The sequence below is a fragment of the Pezoporus flaviventris genome, unplaced genomic scaffold (genome assembly GCF_033815535.1).
Source record: "Pezoporus flaviventris isolate CSIRO_AGI_PZ_B2104156 unplaced genomic scaffold, CSIRO_AGI_Pfla_v1 ptg000047l, whole genome shotgun sequence".
In the NCBI taxonomy this organism is placed as follows: Eukaryota; Metazoa; Chordata; class Aves; order Psittaciformes; family Psittacidae; genus Pezoporus; species Pezoporus flaviventris.
Window position 1 is genome coordinate 2,446,515 of NW_026892595.1, and position 24,369 is coordinate 2,470,883.

General features: G+C 41.4%; 1 protein-coding gene across 4 annotated transcripts in view; it reads right to left on the reverse strand.

Moving 5' to 3' along the window:
* The window catches only part of DIP2C (disco interacting protein 2 homolog C), a 319,556-nt gene that overhangs the window by 214,664 nt on the left and 80,523 nt on the right, over positions 1-24,369 (reverse strand). The window lies entirely within an intron of this gene.

Consider the following 24,369-nt stretch of genomic DNA (forward strand, 5'->3'; position numbering starts at 1 on the left):
CAAATGCCAAAAAACTGCATAGTACAAGGAAACCACAGCTTGCACCTATGCAGAAAACAGAATTTCACCTCTTAAATAAAGGTACTTCTAAAAGGAAGCTTTTCTTATTATTGAAAAATCAGGTTATATTGCAGCTGAGATTAGTATTTTTAGTATCTGAAGGGAAACGAATGTCTGCTAAAACTGTGTAATGGCCTACGGCTTTATAAATAACCCCATCCTCTCTTTGCCAGTTGCAGCGATGACTATGGGTTCAGCATGCTAAGTTATTCCAGCACAAGTCACACGCTCACAGGAGCACTGCAAAGTGAAGATCAAGGTTAAATAGTTAGCGGGGATTTCTAAGCAGGAAGATGGTTGCGTGACCTTGCAGCTCTGACAGGCTCTAATTGAGGAAAATGCAGTAGAGAAGTAATCAGGATTACTGATGTTCTTCATGGGAGAACATTTTTAATTAGATCCAAAGCATTTCATGTGTAAGACGCTAACTAGGAAAGTCAAGAGTTCACATCAAAAGGTGTGCTACTGCAAAAGCTCCTACACTAAATGTCAGAGACACTTTACCCCCGAATGCCTTGCTTGTGCTCATCTCATATGGAAATCTTCCCTGCACTGAAACCCTCATGCAAGCAGCTTTAGAAAGCCCCAATACGAGTATTTTCATTAAGAAGGTGTGCAGCTGCTTTGCAATATTTCCCTAAACAATGGCATGGTTCTCACGAATGGTTTCCCAATGTGAGCTGATAGATACTCCAGCTAATGGTACTGTCCCACACTTCTCCTGGCATTTCCTCCCTCCACCCATTACACTGAAAATGCATCCTCATAATCCAGGCACAAAGGTGACTTCTGCCAAGTGGAAAAAGGGAGAGCAGAGTCTGATGGGGTGGAGGTTCCCCTGGCTCAATTCATGGGCCAGAAAAGCAAACTCAGCGATGCCATGTCTTACAGCGAGCTGGAGGAAAGAGGACAGGACACTTCAGACTGTCAATTTTCCCAGGCTGAACTCTGCATTCATCCACAGCTTCCCATGAGTCAAGGTAAAGTCAAGACTGCTTGCCATGGCTGCAAACCTGGTAGCAGGCGCAGTCTTGTGTTCTGTCCCAGTTTTCTCTCCAGGCAGATTCCACCTGTCCTTCCTGTCCCTCACCTCCTACCTTATCCAAACATTCCCAATACTTGCTTTGAGCTGCCTCTAAAGGTACCTCTTTAGAGGCATGAAAACTTGGCAAAATTGGGGGTATACTTTCACATGAAAAGAAAAATAAAGGTAAAAGGCCTGTTATGGGTTACTGATAGGTCAAAAAACATGGGTTTAACAGGAAAAAATAAATTCTTCCTTGCTCTTTATTTCAGAACTAGCTTCAATGGTTTTGAAAGCAGTTTTCACACTGGAAGCTGTTACCAATGGAAATGTTAGGGTAGTCAAAATTAAAGGAAGCTCTTCTACAGCTTCCAATGGTATTTCCATTAATTTTATTACCCCTATCTCTACCTAACACAATGCCCCTGAAACTTATTAAAAACACTAAAATGCCTCTTTTTTTCCTTCTCTGCCTAGGGAAGCATGCAACATTAACCAAAATCAATTTCTTTACCTAAAAAGACACTTTTGACATCTCATTATAATTTGACAGCCACTTAGTCTGCCTTCAAATCAAAATCCCTCTATATTTTTAACTATATGTAACACAATGCAGCTGTGGACGACCCGTATTTACATTTTCTATGCCTAATTCGCTCTGCTTTCTGAACTGTTAGTAATTGGAGCTGCTAAGGACCTAAAAATAAAGTTATTATTTGTTTGCAAATGGTTATCAGAAGAAGACAAGCCTCAGATCACTCCAACCTTAATAACTACTGCCAGAGTTGTTTCCATCCATTAGCAGTTGTCAACAGATTGGTTTTACTTCACTGGCAGCCTCACTCAGCTTCACTGAACAACATCTCCCTGGAAAAACACCAGAGTTTGCAAACCTTCACATGAACAAAATGAACACATGGCTGTAGTAACACGCATTTCAAAAAGGAAATGGAATCTGCCACAGAACTTCAGGATATAACTTTGGTCTTCTGCTTTCTCTAGTAATTCCTGTCATGTAGCCATGTATTCGAATTGGCAAGTGCAACAGAACCATCATCCTGAGATAGCAGAATTTTGCATGAAATACAGAAATAAAATTAAAATGTTGAAAAACAACTTGAATAAGGTCTTTTTCTAAGCAGATCAAGAGTAATTTGACACAGCAGATCACAGCATAACACAGAGGAGAAACAGCTTTTTAAAAAGAAAAAGTAATCGAACCAAAACCTTTACCTGACCTGCCGGGCCATTTGTTTCATAACCAGAGCAGAGCAAAGAGTTAGGTATTCAGACCACCAAGCTACTACACTTGTAATTGTGTCATTTCTCACGCTGTAACAGAAACCTCCTGGAAAACCTATGGTGATTATTTATTTTATTTTTCTTTTTTTATAATTAACTTCAAAATTGAAACAATTGAAATTAATGGAGGCAAAAGATGAAATAAGCTCTGGCTGAGGTATCCCTGCCCTTTATCCATACTGCATCATGGGATGCCTTGCAAACAGAAGTCTATCCAGACTTCATACAGCAATATGAATGCTCAGCACTGGGCTGGAGACTGAACTTCTGATTAGGTACTGAGAGGACAGCAGGGAGCCTCTTGCTGTCCCTTTCCCTCTCCATTTGATGCCTGGTAGTTAGGAAAGGAGAAGGAGACGGAAGTACCCACTGGGGCAGCTCTACGCAGGTTTCTCTTGGTAGCCCCAGCAATTTCTGTTTTCCATTTATAATACTTTTATTTTTCTTTTTGCTTCTGTTACAACGTCTTTTAGTCTCATGAACAAAGCCTGGAGTGAAGGGAAAGGTTCGGGGGAAGAGGACGCTTATGGGATTTGACAGCCGGACCATCCAGTGTCTGCTAGTAGTGTATCACAGAATCATAGAATGGTTTAGGTTGGAAGGGAGACCTTAAAGATCACCTTGTTCCAACCCCTCTGCCACAGGCAGGGACACCTTCCACCATGTTGCTCCAAGCCCCATCCAACCTGGCCTTGAACACTGCCAGGGATGGGGCAGCCACAGCTTCTCTGGGCAACCTGTGCCAGTGCCTCACCACCTTCAGTGATTTTCTTTTTCTTATGTCTAATTTAAATCTACTCTCTTTCAGCTTAAAGCCATTCCCCCTTGTCTTGTCCCTACATCTACACACACAAATAGATGCTATCATTTATACCGAAGAACAACCATGCCAGTAACACAGCCATTAGTGGCTCCATGGAGCAGTGCTCTCAAGCAGAGAGAGGTGCCTGTCCTGCTCCATGCAGTGTCTGGGTCTAGGCACAGAAGCTTGCTCAAAAGCAAAGACCCTTAGTTCCCCCCTCACGCTCCACGCATGCCACGTCTTTACAGAAACAGTGTATGCAGATGAACACTGGTTGCCAAGACCATGATAAACTCAAACAGACAGGCTCTCATAATTACCAGAGAAATCTGTATATACAGGAGGAAAGTGAACTATGCTCCTTGAAAAATTAACTGAACAACATATATGAAAACAAGACAAAGGAAGCTGTTGTTAAAATGAGACTTGCCAAGTTCCTAAAACATTTGATTTTCTCTTTTCCCTTAGGCTTTAGGAGTGTAACTGAACACCATCCTCTGTAAAAGTAAAACCGTTCTGTATTTTTTCTGTCATTCTGGGAGAGAGAAAAATAAAAAAATGAAAGAATCAGCTTCTCCTGTGACATCCCCGCCCCCAGCAGCACACATAAATCTCAAGAAAAGGTAATTGCCTGTCTCAGAATACCCAAATTCAGAAGGAAAAAAAGTACTGCAGAACTAACTGCTAAAGGCATGGAGCTGCCCTTCTGCACAGCATCTAGGCACCAGCAGCACAAAAATCTGTTGCACCCCACTGCCTCAGAATCAATATGCAGGACTTGTTGCTGCAGGCATAGAACAGTAGTGTCAGCCTGAAAGGCTACGTTCAAACTCCAGCTATCATGGAAGAGTTATCTTTAAAGGAACAACACTGAAAGATTCAACTGGAGTGTTTTCATGACATTCCTTAAACCCTCCTTCCTTTGAGGATTCTGCACTTTGCAGCCAGTGGTGCTTCCCTGCCCTGCCCCCGCATCCCGCAGCAAACCACAGTCCCAAACACGAAGGCAGGAGCATCCTGTTTCTATGTGGCCCATCATCTTGACAACACTCCTTATATCACATGATTATCCTTTGCCACTATCCATTGAAAGCCGGTTTGAGATAAAAGCATTTTTCCCCTCTTGGTTCCTCCCAGGGTAAAACATTAACAAGAACTTGTTTGCTGTCTGACCTCACCCAACTATACTCTATAGTTTTTTTCTGTACAATCCCTTCTTTTTTTGAATTGCACCTCAAAGTGACCCTGAACCTAACAGCTGCCCTTTAGCACCTCTGTGAACAGCAGCAAGTAATTATATTGCTGCTTCTCCCTACTGTTGAATCACACTCTACTCATGTAGATATGCATACAGGTTTTACAGGTACTTTTCTAACAAATAATGTACCTAACACACCACTTCAAAATGTTGCCGGCATGCCAAAAATGCAGTACTACTGGAACTCTGAAACTATTCATAACGCATTCACGAAAGAAACCAGATCACAAAAGATGTTATTGCTATTACCTGTGAAAGTCATTACTGTGAGGCCTAACGACTGCATTAAAGCAGCATCACGCACTAACGGAAAACCTTTCAAATACATTGGCTGCTAATAACAAGTCAGCCTGTGCCAGCACATAGCACATATTAACCACAATGATTTCCTTTTCTTGACAGAAATCTCTCCACACAAATTTGCTCTACACTAATGCCTAAAACTGATTTTTAATGGAGCAGGCAAGTCATAAACAAAATGAGTTTATATTCTCAGGGAAAAAAAAACAAAAACAAACCAAGCACAACCATTTCAAGGCCAGTCCAATGGTTTTAAGATGCATTAGAAATGATCTAATTCCACAAACACAATTCCTTTTATTCTCCTCAGTTTCAGAGGAATGCTTTGCTGACATTTCTACCTTACACGCTTGTTTTTCAACTCACTTCAAAAATGAGATAATCATCACAAAAATCACCCTGCTCAGGATGAGTGACCTTGCGATGCCCAACAGACAGGTGGGTTTGTGTGCTCCATTAAAAACATTCACACATTACATTGCAAGTTCTACAAAATCTGGAAATCTCCTGACCGACACACACTGCACAAGAACAGAAATTCTCTTTACACTGCTTCCACCATAGGTTGCTCAGGGCCTGTAACTTGTTCCCAAAATGGCAAATTTCATGAATTGATAAGAATTATTTTTAACCTTCAAGCTTGTAGATTGAACGACTGCCATTTTCTTGGAGCATAAATTGGTTAATAGCACTAAAGATGTGTTTCGGTACATCCACCCAAGAGCATCCAAGGTTGAGTGCCCTTTTTAATATCGGAAGGGTATGTTTATTAAATCGCTTTGTTAAAATATGTTGGCAGAAATTTTAGATGAAATGTGCAACACTGATGTAACGATGTTTTCTGTGAAACATACATGGACCTGGCACACTCTTCATCATACAAAAAGAAATTCAACTACACTATCTCTGCTGGATATATAATGCTCTCTGAATTAAGCATAAGTGTTTGAAATCTTTTTCCTTTCTTAGCTAAGAAAGGAAAACTAAACTAAGAAATCCAGCTCACATTGCCAGCTTTATAATGTTGCTTGGATGTACTGCCAGTTTCTCTTCCTAGACTCAGTCACTTATTACAAATCTTTAGGAAAAAACAGCAAAGAAGTAGTATAAGAAATCCACAACTGCAGAATGCAAAGGAAGTATTCCCCAAGGCAGGAAACTCAACTTCCAAGGCTCATCTGGTTCTGATGGTTTTCAGCTCCCAAGAGCTTTCCATTCTTCTTTTCTTTGATTTTGCTTTTGGAAGCTGCTGTGGGAGGTAGTATATATTTGATGGAGGTTTTAAACTCAGATTGCCAACAAAAAAGGACAAGAGAGGAAAAGCAGGAAAAAAACAAAATCTCATGATCTCATGTAAACAGCCTCAGAAGATGTGTTTTAAAAAGAAGAAACCTGCCAGCCACAAATTAAACCACACTGTATTTATTCTGAAATAGAATTAAAATGCATGGCATCATTGACTACATCTGCCAAGAAGTTAGCCAGCTTCTGTATAAAAAGAGCTTCTGCTAAGGAAGACTCCGCCTTGCCTGCATCTCATCCATGGAGTCTCTTTAACAAACACATGCTGGCTGTGGTCTCTTGTTTCAGATAACTGAAGGAGACAGGAGTCAAAGAAAGAAACATACTAAAAACGGGTTCACCACAAGAAAAGGTTTATAGAACCTGGGATATAATTTATACACTTAGTTAAGAGGGATAAAGCGAGAAATAAAGGCATTCAACAAATGACTCATATATACATATTTATATATATGTATGAGAAAAAGCTCACCACTTCACAACCCAATAATAAACAATTATATTGTTTATTGTCGGGACTGTCAAGCAGGTCCACAGATATTAATAAAATTATGTAATTGTTTAGACTGGAATGAAGCACAGCAATAGCTAAAACATTCTGCAGATGGAAACCAAGACTATCAAATCTGCTCTTCCTCCTAAGCTTGCTCTTAGACACTCTGACCATGCGTCTAAAAGCAAACACAACAGGCTTCTTATTTAACTTATTCTTAAAAACTGATACTATAAAGCCCAAGTAAAGCAAAAGGAATACAGATCTACTCCCAAGTTGCTGAGCAGAGAGGGAGGGTAGAGAGTGTCTCTATCTTTTCCAGTTACTCAGGAATCACATAAACAGCTCTTAGTGGTTGTATACCACAATTTCAGTGTTGAAGAAACAAGGAGGCATCTTTGTGTAAACAATGAAACTGTAGCAGGCTATGTTCTGTACCTGCCCCATGGCAGTAGGAAAATAAAGTCAAATAAAAATAAGAGCATCTTTGACGGAAAGGGAAGAATTATGTTTAAATTAATACTTGAAATTTCAGTTGAAAAAATATGGTCAGGTAAAAGAACAAAGTGCATTTCTTCCCAGACTACAGAGAACCAAGCAAACTACAGAACATCTGCTTCAGAGGCACCAGAACAGTAATTGCATGTCCCAGACAATCAATGACCAATGCAAACTTCACCCCAACGTTACTTAGCAATAGCTTATTCAGCCTCCTCTTTGAATAAAGCTCATCAGTAATCAACGGGTTAAATCCCTCTTCTCATCTTCCTCCTTTCCTCAGCTTCCCACGCAAGACCAAACCTCTTTCATAAATGAGAGCTGTCCTCCTACATAAGATTTATATTAATAAAATCACTCTTCAAGGATCGCAGGCTCCATCTATCCCAGCACATTTAGCAGTGCCAAGGAATGCTCCTGGGAGAAGGAACCTCATTGTACACACTCTCACGGTGGGAGATGGTCCCTGGCAGTGCCTGGCCCCAAACCAAGAAGCGCTCTCCCAAGCCAATTGCTGGCCCAGCTCAGGGGTAAGCTCTGCCACCACCAGTTGGGATGTGACCAACTCATTTTGGAGTGTAACAGATCCAACAGCTCTGGCCAGGGCTCCTCCATGCCAGCTGGCCCCACTGCCAGGGCAGCCACAGCTTTTTCCTTCACTGACAAATCCCAACAGGACACCACCAGCATCACACAGGATGAGCCAGCCTTGGTTTCACGCGTCTCTAACAGTCTAACGTACAGCCACTGAAGAGTTGAACCACCTACAACTGTACATGGTGCTCACAAGTTAGCTTCTCTCCTGTCTATGGACACATACTGCTATTGGTGTTTCCGGCAGAGACAACACACTTTAACACTGGCGAGTTATCTCCCATGGTCTAGGTAAAACTATCTGTAATCATCTTGGTAGTATTAAAACCCAATGAGTTTAACTCCAGGAAATGTGTTCTATTTCTGTTAGTCAGTATAAAACTCTAAATTACATTAAAAGTAATCCGTTGTTTAAAAGGGACTTTATGAATGCAGAACATAGGCTGTATGCATGGCTGCCTTCCACAGCTGCACCGAGCAGGTGAACCCGCGGTTTCAGCAGAGGCATTCAAAAATGCCTAGATCATAACTATTTAAAATGACAAATCAAGCTCCTTTCTGTACCCTCCTGCACTCAGAACACTTTGCTGTACGCAGGAAAGGTCACACATGCCTTTAAATGTGCTGCTGGGTTTGATTCTGTTGTTTTAACAAAATACAAACATTAAGAGACCAAGACAAGTGATCTGAGGGTGTCACTGTCCTCACTAGCCAATGCCCTATTTTGCAGAGCTCACAGGACTCACACCTGTATCATTCCTGTCTCTCACCCCATCTCCTGTGTTCAGAGGTGTCTACAACAGCTAATTCCAGAGAAGCTTTCGGCAAGTCTGGTTTTAACACTAACTTCTGCCACCATTTTCCTTAGAAGGACAGAGAGGAAAGCCACATATACAGGTACCTCTGATACAGTAGGTGAAGGTTGCATAATCCACGTTCAGCCTGTGCTCCCCTCCCTTTGGACCTGTTGAGCTGAGCATCAGTGGTACCACAGTCAGGAAAAGACCAGCATTCCAGCTGTCTAGCTCCGACACTGGCAGTGGTGTAACTGCAAACTCAGGCAACAGGACAAGCACTGGGCTGTTGTGGGCTGTGATAGATGAGATGTAAAAGTTGAAGGTGCTATCACCAAGCCTCACCATCGCTTCCCAAAGCTGTCATTCAGCCCTTCTGCTGGAGAGAGCAAAAACAATGAGGTGTGTGCCTCAGCTGAGGCACCAGTATCTCAACCTGTCCCCATGAATTCTACCAGAGCTCCCTTTCTCCTGGGCTGCAGTGCAGGCAGGGCCTCATCTAGCTCATCTAGCCTGATCTGTAATTAGAGTGGGTGATGAAGTGGCTCTCAAGACAGAGAGGGAAATTAATTACCAGAATCTACTTAAAACCAAACATTTTGGTGTACTAACACCTTTTCTTTGACACTATGCAGTATAAAACGCAGCACTATACTATCTATTTTTGGATCAGAATGCTCAGTGGAATAGAAGAACATTAAGATAATTTGAAAAATATGATCTAAAAATCAGACTCAGAGTGAAATGGAGTTTTCATCTTCCAGATGACGGGTGTAACACGAAGTGACTTAACTCATCTGATGAGATGGATTACAGCTGGCCCCTTATCTCTTGGCCGGCTTAGCAACATGAAAGGAAAAGAAAAACAATGCATTAATTGATGGTGGAGACCGTTTTTCTTCCTAATGGTTTCCAGCCAGAGTTTTTGAGCTTGAGCCATTTCCCTAATAATGGCTAGCATTTGTGTACACATTACTTTCTTTCATGTGACAAGGAAATGTAATTTTTCTTTGAAAATGTACTCATTAAAGAAGCAAACCCCTTCCACCTCCCCAGAAGCCTTTGCACCCCATTCATAAGTGTGACACAGTATAATCGCTTTAGAAGTCTGGAGGAACCACAGATCCTTTGAAAACTCTCGCAGCAGAGACAGTCTTGTGCCTGCTCCCTGGTGCCCTCTCTTAGATCAGGTCTACACAGTATTTTAAGGTTATTTGCAATGCAACAACCATCTGGGATCTCAATCAGGTTGAGAGTTATTCTAGGAAACACCAGAAAAATCAAAGAAACTAATGATTATCACAAATAATTGAAAGAAGCAGGCATCATTAATACAGTCATAATATTACATGGGTTGATTATATGCTCAGAAGTCACCTGAAAGTATTTATTTACTCTGATAGGGGTTTTTCAGCTCACTCTCACAGAGCTCTTTCAAGAAAAGGAAATGCACAAAGGGAGCTGCAAATGACTGTGCAGTACTTCTTCCCAGCCTCAGTGCTCAGGGAGATATGAGTTGCGGGAATGACAATGGATGAAATTGAGTATGGGGAGGTGAGCATCAATGCACGCTGGCTGAGGCACCTGACATCCTCCTATCTACTGCTACTAACGTGCAGATCCTCAGAAGACACTCAGCTGCATGCGGGCTTGGTGAAAGCCTCAGCGAAAGCCTCTAGCCACTACATGCTATGCCTATTAGAACCAGAAAACAAATACCTACCAAAAAGATTAAATCAAGATAGTGTGCCCTGTAAGTATGTGCCACACTGTGGTGCCTTGGGTTAGACAAGTGTATCTGCTTGAGCCTCATTTTTCTTGCCTTCCACTGAGATATGACTCAGACCACAGAGGTCCAGCAGAGAGCACGGTATCTATCCAACACAGAGGCCTGAGCTGCTGCCAGAACAAAGACTGTTCAGCACAAGACCAGAAGAAATGAAGATTTTTCTCTGTTACAGCAGAAACTGCTCGGTCTCCCTCCCTGGGCTGCACCTGAAGAGAGGCTTAGTTAAAACAAATGGCAACTGCAGCGGAGTTCCCCACCTGAGACTAAAGCTGGATTTCAGTTTTACAAGGAATCAGATCCATTATGAACATGCAGGTATACGCAATTAATTGAAACCCACCCTGGAAACAGGGAGCTAAAAGATGCTACATCATTGGAACATTCCCAGCAGTGCTGCCATGAAAAACACTGCCTATCTGACCAGACAGATCAGGAAGTTGAATGCCTGCTACCTAAAGCAAAGACAGGCCTGATGCTACACATCAAGCCCTATTATTCTATTTATAATCACAATAGCGAGATGTGTACTAGCTCTGAGTGGCAAGGTACGCTTTCCTACTCTCTCCCTTGCTGACATATCAATGGCAAGCTGGTGCTGCAGATTTCAGTGATCAGCAATAATTATCATATAAGACTTGAAGTAACCCATAAGAAGAAGGAACCAAGCAGCCTCCAAACTCTTCCATCAAAAATTGGGGATCAAAAAACTCCAGTCCTCTGCTGCAGTGGATCCCATAAGACACTGCAAGTTGGAAAGGCCTTGGAGAGTGCCATATTTTCCAGGTGATGGCAAGGTATCTCAAAAGCACACTTATTCCTGTCAGCAGCTCTCTGAAATATTTAAAGGTTCGTTTTTTAGAGTAATAAATATATTTCATAACCATCCCAAGGGTGTGTTTCCTCTTCACTGAAGCTACTGTACTTGGCAAGGAAGCAGTGTGACATTTTTTCCCCAAAGGCTATGGAGCGATAAATAGCAGCTAAAATGAATTTTTCTGTTAGACTTAAAGCCTCTGCAGAGCAGGCTTTGGAAAGCAAGGTTGGGATTAAAAAGTCCAAAATCTCAAAATCCTAAAAAAGTAAATGTTCGAGTATCTGAAACAGAGCCACGACTGATTCACAGAGAATAAACTATTTTGAACCAAACTCCCGCACGACCCTTGTGTATGAAAGAACTGAGGGATCAGGGACATCCTCTTACTGCCTTTCACACAATAAGCTTCTCTCTGAAGATGCACCATAAACTAAAATGAAATCTCATTAAAATATTAAGGTACTTCATTGATACTGAGTTGTAGTCAGACATTGGAAGACCCAGTTCAAATCACTCTACCTGTTTCTACATGCCCGTTCTTGAACGAGCTCACTTGAGATCCACATCAAAAGAGTAACAGTAAAATTACTGGTCTGAGGGGTTTGCCATTTTGCAAATCCAGGAATTACAAGCTAACCTTCAACATCTTGAAGTTTAGGTCACCAAATTATGAAGGTTTGAAAAAAAAACCCAAACAACAACTGGGTTATTTATTTCTCTTGTGGTTTTGAGCTGTCAGCTACACACTTGAGTCATGTTTTCAAAAGTTTTAGCATAAAAATAATTCTCTTTTGGTTTTAATGGAAACAGATGCAATCTCACAGTTTACCTGGCTGGCCAGGTGTTTATAAAAACATTCCAAAACTTCACAGTTAACTCTTCTCAACAGCTTCATGTGGAATTTAACTACATTCAAAACCTGCATTGACCCATGACAATGTTATTGAAATGGCACTATTTATGTCTCTCAAGTTCCTGTGAAAAAAGCCTGACCTACATGTGCTCTGAGCCACATTATGGTCACTCAGACTAAACTTAGCGCTTGATCTGGAGTATCACATTTTCTTAGAGACTGAGGCCCTGGCTGCAAACTGCAGATGCTCGTCAGTCATTCCAATGGGTGAAAGCAACCTGTAACAGCACCCACGGTGAGGAAATCTGTGGGATTTACTTCCAGGCCTGAAGCTGAGGATCAGGACTATAGACCAATATGGAAATTAATCTTTTTGATCCCTTCTGAGTGCAATAACACAATGGGTACACAATGGTTGATTACAATGGAAAAAAAATCTTAGCAAAGGCTTTACTTTATATATAATCATTTTTAAGCACACACAACATATTTGTAAGAAGCAAAATCTTCAACTTTGGCTACAGCGGTCACCAATACCCTGAGCTGCAAACGGAGAATCAAACAGTTGGCAAAAGAAAACTACTTTTTTAAAAAACCCACATCAGCTAAATAGTGCATTACATCATTACACACAGAGTAACAAACACCAACACATTTTTGTTCCCACTTGAGCAATATTAGATCAAAAAGTCAGTGCCCCTAATATCCATTCCGATTCATTCCATGGGCATCCCTTTCACTCCTAGAGAAACTCAGCAATGATGAAAATAACTGAAGTCAAATGTTTGCTATTTTCTACCCTGTACCACACTGAAACACATTTTCACAGGTGACTGCATAATGCAGGGGAGCAGTTAATCAAATATGGAGCATTCCACCACTTCGTCACTGGATCCAGTCCAGACCCCAAAACACCAAAAAGCCCAAAGTTTCCATCAGCTGTTCAGTTGTATTTATTATACTCCCTGATAACAACCGTTTGCACAATTTCCCTGTACAAAACTCAGCATTAAAATAAAACATTGGCCAAAATTACTAACTTTTCAGTCCGGACAAGATTATTCACATGCCTGATGTCTCCTGTCTTGGAGAATGAAGACCAAGACACATTTCTTCACAAACGACTATGATTTTATACCAGGAGCTGCTGAACTTCAACAGCATTCAAACCATGGCTCTGGGTTGCATCTTACTATCAGTCACAATCTACACTTTCACATGATACGCAACATGAAGGTCTAATGCACACAGCCAACAACAGACTACATTCACCTACAGTCAGACTTACATGTTGAGTCCTATAGACTCCATGCTGTGGGAAGTCCTCATAACCTTAACACCAACACAAAACACAAGGCTGCTACTGACCTCCTCTCTGGAAGTTCCACTTGGCTGCTGGCTGACCCAGTTCCTGGCTCCCCTTCCCGTGTCTGCCTTCAGTAGTACAGTAGTGTCAATGGTCCCTAGCAATTCCATACAGAGCCCAGCTACAAATGAACATTCCTAAGTGCTGGGTCATCTTATACAAAGCACGGAATGGGAAATGCACTTTAGTCACAGTTTGGCAATTGTCAGAGCTGTGAAGAGCACCTGGAACACACCCAGGTAAGTAGGAGTAGAGCCCATAAATCTTTGTCAGTGCTCTGCTTATAATAAGAGGCAGGGGAAGTCTTATCCTGTAGCAGGGTTCCCATTACCCTCAGAAGCAAATGGAGGTATCACATACAGAAAACACCTAATACTTGACACTGAATATCTGTGTAACTGCCTGGCATTTGCAAGTCAAGCAACTTCAGAAACTGTGCCTGAGCAATGGTATCCCACAGAACCGCCATGCACCATGTTTGCAGACACAACCAGAGGCAGCATTCCCATGCACAACCTCAGCATCACCTGGCAGCTGTTTTTTTGTTTGCTTGCTTGTTTGTTTTTCCAGGAGCTCAGAATGACTAACTCAGCACTCCCTGTTTGCAGTCAGTCTTATAACAGGGCTTGGAAGCATGAACTGCCCATTTAGGTCAATTTTTTTTTACCTGGGAATTCAAGGCAACATTTACATGCCCTAAATATGAATTCCTTTATTCCTACTTTAAGCATAATTAGGTAAGCGAGCAAAGCTACAGACATGTATTTCAGCCAAGCAGCCATTAACTACTGGGAGCAGCAGCATTAGCAGCTGGGAGTTTATTTTAGGGAACAATGCTAAAACTTCTCTCCTGATCCATAAACAATCTCATTGGAGAGCGTATATAAAACCAGAGAGAAATTAATATTAATAGGGAAATAACAGTGAGACAAAAAAAAGGAGACGTGACATCAAGAAGCAAAAATTTTAACCAGAAGATAAACTTACTGAATATGAGAAGAAAGAAAGAGGGAAACAGAAAGCTGTACCTAGAAATCTTTAGAAAGGACCAGAGGCATTTTGAATAGTTACATTTTAATGAAGTTAGAAATAATTGGATGAAACTCTATGACCTGTGTGAAACAAGAGAGCAGCCTAGAGGATCTAAGGTTGCTTTCCAGCTTTAAAATCTAAAAAGCTATGTACAGAAAAGGAAGAAGCTGAAGCGGCAGCAACACAGACAGAGCTATGCAGCATTTCTTAGGAGGAGAAAACACACTGCCAAAAACAGTAAGAAAACATGTCTGATATATGTATATATACCTACTCTGTTCTCCACTACCCTCATACACTGGGTACCAAGAGAATGTCTTCACAGGTGCCAACAAACTTACACCATGCGAAACAGGAACATTCTCAGCCATGGTGGGTATTCAGCCCCATCCAGATCGCAGACAGCAAAGGCACAGCCCCCACCAGCTCCTTGGGCTTAGAGAGGCATGTTCCTCAGCAGCCTCAGCCTCACTGTGCTGGGCAGAGGGTGTGCAAGAGCCAGGCACCACCAATGAAAAGGCTGGACCAAGACAGAGTTGTTCCAGCTGCTCACAGCTGCTGGACCCTGCCCTGTGCTCCAGGGACAGCTGGCACAAGTTGGGCAGCCAGTGCTTCCCAAAACAAAAGCCACATACTTGCATTTTTCAGGTAACTTTGCCAATAATAGCTCAACTGTCTCCTTGGAGAGAACTGCAGGGAGAGTTAGCTATCAAAGTAAAATGTAATGCTTTTAAGGCTTGGGGTGGGGGAGAGAGAGGAGCGGAAACCCGCACCTTTCCTTATTCCCTAGCCTTCAGCACAAGGACTGTACTTAGAGATCTCAAATTAAACCTTTGGTGTCACTGGAGGTTTTAAAAGTGATCACTCTCCTATTTTCTTCTTCCCAGGTCACGCACCATTACCACCACACACCAGCTTTCCAGAAAGGAAACCAGTAATTTCTGAATCGCTGACATAAACTAAAGCAAAATGTAAGGAGGAAGATAAAGATCAATATTTCTAACAAAATCACAGCCAGCTTCACAGTAACAGCAGCAACTGGCTCTGCTGTGTGACATCAAGCAGAGAGGAGCACTGGACACTGCAGTTGCAGAGCTGCTATTCCTAGTTGGAATGTGTGAGCCATGAAAAACATGGCCTGACATTCAATTTAAAGGGTTGGCACTTTGGCATCTGGAGACAGGGAAAATTGTTCATAGATGATGCATATTTCAGCTAGAAGTCATTAAATGGCCTTGACTAAGGAATGCTATTTTCAAAGAACCAGTATTCAGATTTTTGTCTCATTTTTAGCACTCCTTTAACCAACAGAATTTCCCCAAAAGTCTTTTAGGTTCGGTTTGGGTTTTTTACAATCTTACATTTAATTTCTAGAATATGGCAGCCAAGAAATCACATCGGCCAAAAACCCTATTTTGAAAATAAACCAGTAATTGTTAAAATAAGAAACTATATGCACACATGCAGTTCTCTAAACCTGAAGTAATCCATTATAGGAAAGAAATACTTTACCAGATAATTAAACTTCTTACTCTGTGCTAGTAAAAAGAGACTCCATGAGAAACCAAATCCAGACTGTTATTTGGAGGGACGTTCTCAAATACCTAGTTCTGTGGAAAATTTACATGCTTATTACACTTACAAAGGCTTGTGATTCCCTTAAGGACTTGAAATGTTAAATTATTTCTCCCACTGGCTCTAGTTTCTATTATTTTTGAGTGCAGCAAGAGAACAAACAGGTGACTTTGCTCACTGCTCCAGCTGTGTGACACCATTACACTGACCAAAATTAATAAACAACAAAAGATTTAATGAGGAAGAAAGAACACAGGAACTGGCTTTAATTGGGATCACTCCGTTCTGCAGAACTGGAGGATGTCTATAAGAAACTGCTTGACAGGAAAGTACAGAGGAGTCAGGATCTGGCAGGCAAATGTGATACGTATGTGGTGAGGCAGGCTGTCATCCATCTTTCTAGATGGAGATCTCTTTGTTGTTCTGCTGGGGCCATTTGTAGACGTCCAGCTTGCAGAGTGTGCAAGATGAAATTGGTGTGCATCGAAAAAAATAGTTTATGTTCATAAAATCCAAAGAGATGGAGGGACCAGCCCTGCGAACCGGGATGTTCTTGGTTGTCAGGGTAACATGATCACCCCCGACAACACCAACGTCAGCAGGAATCTGCAGCACACATTGGGTACCCAAGCATACGAGTCTTCCTCTTCCCTCTCATAATTAAACCACAGAGGGATGTAGGTAACTGTTGCTAAGGTGTGGCTCAGTGTTCTTTTTTATGCTAGGAGTCCAAGAATCTGGCTGATGCTTTCAAAAGAGTCTTACTGGTGTTACGTATGCAACTTTCCAACATAAATTAAAAGAATCAACAGACAGCAGAAAAAACAAGCAGAACTATAAGGAACGATCCTTTTCTTAAATGAAGCAGTGTCCAGCAGATGTGGTCAGATCCAATACAACAAAATATTACTCCTATTTTCTTTTTCTTTATGGCTATACCCATGTAGCTTTGCTTTCACTGGATCAGATGCCTACTGTATACACTCTCCTGAGAAGTTAATGCAGAGTTTTCCAAGTTTCAGAAACGTCAACATCTGCAGCCGGACCTCTGGATCAGTGCATTGCCTTCTCCATCAAAACAACAGACTTCACTACACAGGTGCAAATGCACAAAGATTCAGATACACAGTAGAGTAAATGACCAGATGAACAAGTTTTGCTTGTGTGCCTTACTAATGATCCCATAGAACAAATAAAGTGAAGTCATATGGCTGACTGAAGCAAATATGTGCAATTTTTAAGGAATTATTACTACTGAAAGTAGTCACACTTTCTAACAGTTACTGATCCCACAGTGTTACAGATGTGTATTTAATCAATCACTCTTCTGTTCCAGTCTGCTCACTCAGTGTTTTCGATAGACTGTCATGGTTTAACCTAACAGGTAGCTAAACACCACACAGCCACTCACTCACTGCTCCTCAGCAGGATAACGGGAAGAACTGGGAAAAAAACAGGAAAATTTATGGGTTGAGATAGTGACAGTTTAATAGGGCAGAAAAGGAAGGGGAAATTATTATTTTAAAAATTAAAAATACAAAATAAGTGAGGCACAGTACAACTGCTCACTGCCTGCTGACTGATGCCCAGCCAGTTGCTGAGCAGTGGCCCCTGGCCAGCTTTTCCCCCAGCTTCTCTATGCTGAGCACAATGTCTTATGGTGTGGGATACCCCTTGGGTCAGCTGGGGTCAGCTGTCCTGGCTGTGTCCCCTTGAACTCCTTGTGCAGCCCCAGCCACCTCGCTGGTTCAACGGTGTGAGCAGCAGAAAGGCCCTTGACCCTGCAAGCACTGATCAGCAGTAGCTAAATCATTCCTGTGTTTTCAGCATTACCCACAGCACTGTACCAGCTACTAGGAAGAAAATTAACTCTAACCCAGCCAAAACCAGGGCACCCTAAAAACATTTTCAGAAAGCTATCTAGCTGAAAAGAATTCCCATGGAGTAGAAAACATTTCATATTCTGAATTTTTAATCTTAAAGTTGATGAGAATAGCCTCATGGTTTTCTAATCTTACTCTGTGCCACTGCTGTTTTTTTCTTTGAAGAATACTTTCCTAAAAAATATTGTATTTAAACCACTTTGTTTGAATCCCTCTAGAGGCTAGACCAGCTCTTTAGCACTATGCAGTGATTAAAGACATTGTCACCAAATGGGATACACATTAGTGGTTGTGCAGGAGAAAGAAATAATATGATTTAAAAAAAAAAAAAATCAGGTAAAACTAAGTATATTTTTTCATTGTTCTGATATTAGAGGAAAATTTCTACTCAATGAGGATTAATGGGAGAGGGAGATTTACAAACAAACAATAAAAGGACAAATGCCCTAGTTAAAAAGGTGGAAAGCGTCACTCTTAATCTTCAGGGCAGTATTTCCCCAGCTGATGAAGATCCTGCTTCTTCCCTCCTGAAACCCAAGAAACTTAACTGTGCTTGTCTTTTCCCTCTTTCCTCCCTTGATAAGTCACAAGCTGGTGGGTTTGCATTTAGGGCTAATAAGTCACAAATGACAAATAAAAGGTCTTTCCACAATAACTTCACAGTCAATACTAAGATACACCAATGAACTTTCACCCTTTTACTTAAAACTGAGTTGGTGTTGCTAGCATAAATATTTACTTTATATAAATAAGCACACATATACCTTCCACACACACACCCTTCTGACTAGTAACGCAGCTTATATTACCCATGACTTTTCAACTTTAACTGCCTATTAGCAGTTGTAGGGAACCAAGGACATGAAATACCAGCTAGCACTGATGCTACCTAGCAAACAGCCATACCCTCAGCTAGTATCTTGCTCTGCAAAATAATTTACAGGTTATCAGCAATTTCAAGTTTATTTATCAACATGGGAGCAGCACTTCCGACATTTAGGCGGAGAACGCCTCTAGTTCTGCTGGTGCCATGTGCATCCTTCCCTGCAGCAGCTCAGCAGGTCCCCCTCTCCGAGCCACATACCCCCCAGCTGCTGTGGAAGAAACCCCCTGGGTTTCATTAGCACTGCTGCAGTATTAAGCACAGAAGACTCATGACAGCCACAAAACATCAACTGAGTTAACATATGAGTAAGGTAACAAATGTAAGTTACAAATAATATCATTCAGTTTGTGTTTTATATCATTCGTCATACGCATTAAAGACAATTAAAAAAATAGTTTTCATATATCATTTGTGTGTTTTGTATTAAAAAGCCTTTTAAATTTCTTGCAAGTACTGCTCTACCCTGTGATCTAAAATACAAATAAAACTCAGGCAAGGCCAAGTGTCATTTTAAATTAAGCTTAAAATCTACATCCGACACCCCTCTGGTGTTGTTTAGGTGATAACAGATTATAATCTTTGTTTTAAACAACATATTGGTTTTAATTCCATTGGACTCCCAGACAGGAAAAGCAGTTCAACACCTTTCTTAGAGGAGCTCTGCCATCACCTGGCACAAGGCAGGTGGGGATTATAGACACTGTGAACAAGAGTTCAAGATGCCCCTACAATCACATTAAAGCAGAGCTGGATCTCAAAAGCACTCTGGATTTCTGGCTGCCCTTATGACTTCCTACCTCAGGTAAAAGTTGAACTTTGTCTCCATGCTTGGCTACACAAAATGAAATTACTCCAAGGTTTTAGGAGTTAGAAAATACTAAACGCAACAGTTCTTCACATGGAAAAAGTAAAGGGGGTAGGAAAGGTGGGTAGGTGGGTGTGAGAGTCAAAATCTAATAAAATTCATTCCTTAACTGGTACTTTTGAAGCTGTTTCTTTTTCCTTTATTTTCCATGGCTGGACAGCATTTGTGGAAACTGAATTTTACCTGCAGGATGTATACATGTAGGTAACTAGCTTACAAAATGACACAGGTGATCTCAGCATTCATTTGTGAGCAATGCCTGTTGTTTCTTCCTGAAATCTTAGATACTTACTGAATTCCCAAATAAGAATGCGTAAGTTGTAACACAAATCCACTGAAGTCAGAGGACTGTAAGTTTGACATACCTTGAAGGAATCAGATGGTTATAAAGCTTATACACAGAGTCAGTGATATAATGATTTTTGTGACTCTCAGCATAAAATTCCCTGGCTTCAATTGACGGACTTAACCTTAATAACCTACTGCAAAATGACATCTATTCATAACTCAAAAGAAAAAGAGTACATTTGATAAGCTTGCACTGACACAACTCAGGCCAGGATTCCACTAAATATACCTAATATTGCTTTAAAAAGTCTCTACCATCAAAGCTTGATTTGCATCAGTCTTCACCAACTGCTGCACATCAATCCAGGTTCCTCTGTGCATTATCAGCAGCTGTCCTTCACTGCCAAATTTACTATGCTTTCCATTAAAAGAAATTATCAGTGGCACAAGCGGTGGCAGCAACCCTTCGTATTTTTGCTACTAGCTGCAGAAAGGGACTAGCTAAAGAGCTGTCAGAAAAAACTGCTTTGGCCATTGTGCTGGCTTGGGGTTGTAATTTTATTCCATAGCCGATCCCTCCTCCTCTTACCCCCCAGATCTGTCTTTTTCTCTCCAAGAGGGACTTCACACCTTCCTAGTTTTGCTGATTCTTGACTTCTCCTTTTCCTACTAAATCCTCAAGAGCTAAAAGTTAATTAACAACCATTTATCTCCATGACATCAGGGGTTTTTATGTATGCATTGAAGTACGCCTGTATGACACTCCAGGATCAAGAATGATCTCTGCCTCCTCCTTTCAAACACAAAAATAATCAATGCAAATACTTTAATAGTAATGCCATAGCCATTCATCATTCCTGATCTTAAAACTAAGATCTCTGCTTTGAAGTGAGGATACGTTAAATGACAGTACCAGCCCCCTCAGTAATTACATCCCTTTCATGGCAAGTTTTCTGGTATACAACAGCTGGTTTTATTATTATTAATGCTGCACATTGACTACAAAAAAATCTGACCTGAATGGGATAAAACCAAACCAGCTGTTTCATCTCCTTTCATCTATCCACATCTCAAAGGGGGCTTTGTACACCATTGGTTTCCATCGAAGAGCTGAAAAATCACATGTCACAACAGGAGCCCGATATGTATGTGGGTCATCTAATAACCAGCAATCCAGAGCCCCGCTGATGGAAATCTCTGCCCAGCCGATCCTCCCTGCTTAATCTCACCAGGCTGAACTGGCACAGGGGAAAATAACGAGCACTCACTCCACTTAATTTCTCCAGTGAATAAATAAACATGTTCAGTTGCAGAAGCTGCCCTGAAATCCTGACGAGCAGTAAGACTTGGAGGGAAGGGGTTTTAGTCCCTAAAACTAGAAAAACAAAATCCACACACCAACTTAGATCCAGATTGCTTCTGCACACAATAGAGAAATCATTCTCTTTTTCCATGGCAGAAAATGACTTCTCACAGCCCCCTTAGTTACCCTGGTTTTGCATACCAGTCACCAAAGGAGATACATCACTACTGCCCACCAACTCCAGATGATAAAAGCTCGAAAACAGAACAATTTAATTACACATCTCTTTTAATTTAACTTGCAAAGAATAATTAGAGAGCAAAAGAAGCCCACACAAAAATGCAAAAACATCCCACAGCCACTCTGTGGACTTCACCAAGGTCACCCATAGCTCCCATTTAATGATCCCAGATGTGATTACTGGTGAAGCCTGAAACCAGAACAATTCAATTGAACATGAAGACATTAAGCATAAACTTAGCTCTCTCAGATACTGCAGTGGTTAATTAGTGCATCTTTGACTTGAGCTGACATTGTCAGTACCAGAACATTACACATGTAAAGTATGTTTTAAGGTATTACTTAGCCATGGCTCCAACATGGCTGACTCTTTTCAGGCTTCCTCTCAAACACCAGTAATTACATTTTAACAAAAAGGCATTCAACACATCGCTTCTCATCACCTGAAAAAAAAAATAAAAATGAATCATTCAAATAGGTGTCTATTTCCAACAGCAATAACTATTAAAATAAGATACAAAGATCACACACAAACACTATAATACGCAGTGCTGTATTTCCTGTATTTTAAGTTGTCACTGTAACAGCTAACAATATGGTATCTCATATCTCCTTTGGTGAGTTAAGGAATAGGTCAACTTTATAATGAAGCACAGCTGTTAACTGAATATGCTCAGTGTACCAAGAGTTACACCCTGCAAAGAGGCCAACCCTGACTTGGAGCAGCTGGGACTAAACCAAGACCCCAACAGCCCACCTGATCTGGGGCTGCCCAGAAGAAATCCAAGCATGGGAAAAGGCCAGAGCACAGCATCCCTGGGCAGCGCTCTGCTCCCGCACCAGCTCCAGCAGCACCAGTGAGATTTCGGTGGCATTTCACCAGCAGGAGCCTCTGAAACAGGTGAGTGCAACAAAGCCCAGCTGCAATGAGGTGCCTTTAATTCGAAAGCACCCTGGCTCAGGGTCAGTAACCCCCAGAGCAAGGTGACAGTGAAGAGCCTGGAGGGAAACAGTGGGATACTGAAGCACAAATGCCTAGAAGAAGGCAAGGAAATATCCTGAAGAGCAAATCCCAACTCAAAGTCCTCTCTCCTCTTAAGCCCAAGACACACAACAAAGGGAACTACGCCAGTGCTGCAACACAGCATTTGCCTTTGCACAGAAAAGTGCGTAGTGAAAAATATTCCTGTAAAACTTTTGTTGTGCTGCTCCAGGCCTCGATGCCATGGCTGCTCTGAGTTTTACTCGCATCCAGAGGCAGGATTTCCTTCCCTCCTTCCTACACCAAAAGCAAAAGCTTTCCTCAGTAACAATGGAACACGCTCGTCTGTAAATGAAGAAATTGCATTCACACCATGAGAGAACCACGTGCCTTCATTAATTAGCATTATCTATACAAAATGCTACTTCAGTAGCAAGTTGGCTTCCTACAACTGGCCTTAATCCGACAGGCCTGCCACGGAGCAATGCAGAACACGCCGCTTGAGATCTCCCCATTTCAGGGCTGAAACTATCAGTAGGGCTGCTCAGACTTCGGGTGGTATCAGCATCAAGAGTGTCCTTAATGGGACCAAGTTGGAGCACAACAACGTTCCGACTTTTAATTAACATATTTAATGTGCAAGTTATTGTGCAATTATCAGTTGCGGCACTTCTACACAGTCTCTCAAGCTCAGTGTTAATGGTTCAAATGATAATTACAAAAAATAACTATCTTGAAGAAATGACATTATAAACATTATGGAACAACTTCTTTGGGATACTTCTAATGCATTACAAAGATTAATCCCCAAGTAGGGAAAAAACAAAACAAAGCAAAGCACTTGCACAGCCCCACTGGAGTAATTCCTTGGCAGCAAACATTCTTTGCAAAACTAAGGATTTAGTGTTACAACTTGTGAAGTTCTACTAAAGCCTTGGAGACAGCAGAAACTCTCTGAAATACATGTTGTTATAAAAATTTCAATACTGTATCTAAAAAGAATGAATAAAAAACTAGTTATGAGCAGCAGATCTGAAATCAATCTGAACTAACCATAAATTTACATCTGACTGCTCAAAAATCCCTTGGTTTCAGCATTACGTGAATAATAAAGTGTGCGATAAACTGCAACCATATCGGAATATAGAATTAGAAACAAAAACATTTTAAAGTATCATGAAGAGATGTTAAAGTTTTGATGATCGATATAAAGGTAACAGTATAAACAATTTCCAACTTGGCAGAACAACTCAACTCAAGCTCTTACGGCGTTAAACAGCTGGAAGCAGATCTGCACATACCTGTATTGCCACATAACAAAAATGAAAAGGAATTACAATTTCTAACACCCAATGTTTCCACTAGCTAGTTTTACCTCACATACTGTGTAACATGTGAAGGCATCAAGGATAAAATACACGGTCCCTCTTCTGAAGGCAGTAGTATCATTCAAGAGTTACATTTTTATGGCTTTAATACAGTTTTAAAGGGGCACATAATCCAACCCACAACATGCATGTATTTCCCTCTCTAACCTTCTCAAATCCAAGCTACAGCCACAGGAAATGGGGATTAAAGATCAAGGCAGGCTCCAGCGTATGCTGCAAACAAGTGGGCAGAGGAAATGAGGGAAGCCAGACTCCAGCCCTAAGGGTGATCTGTGTCAATGTGACACTGCCAGTTTCTTCTGCAGCCCTTTATGCAAATGTAATGAGTGTGGGCAGCAGGTGGAGGGAGGTGATTCTTCCCCTCTACTCTACTCACATGAGACCCCACCTGCAGTCCTGCATCCAGCTCTGCAGCCCTGACACAAGAGAGACATGGACCTGCTCCAGAGAGTCTAAAGGAGGCCATGAACATGACTGGGGGACTGAAGCACCCCTCCTATGAAGACAAGGCCGAGGGGTTGTTTAGCCTGGAGGCGATAAGGTGCTGGGGAGATCTTATAAGAGTCTTCCAATACCTAAAGGGGGGATACAAGAAATCTGGAGAAGCACTTTTTACAAGGGCAAATGCAGTCAAGGGGTAATGGCTTTAAACTGACAGAGGGTAAATTTAGATTAGAC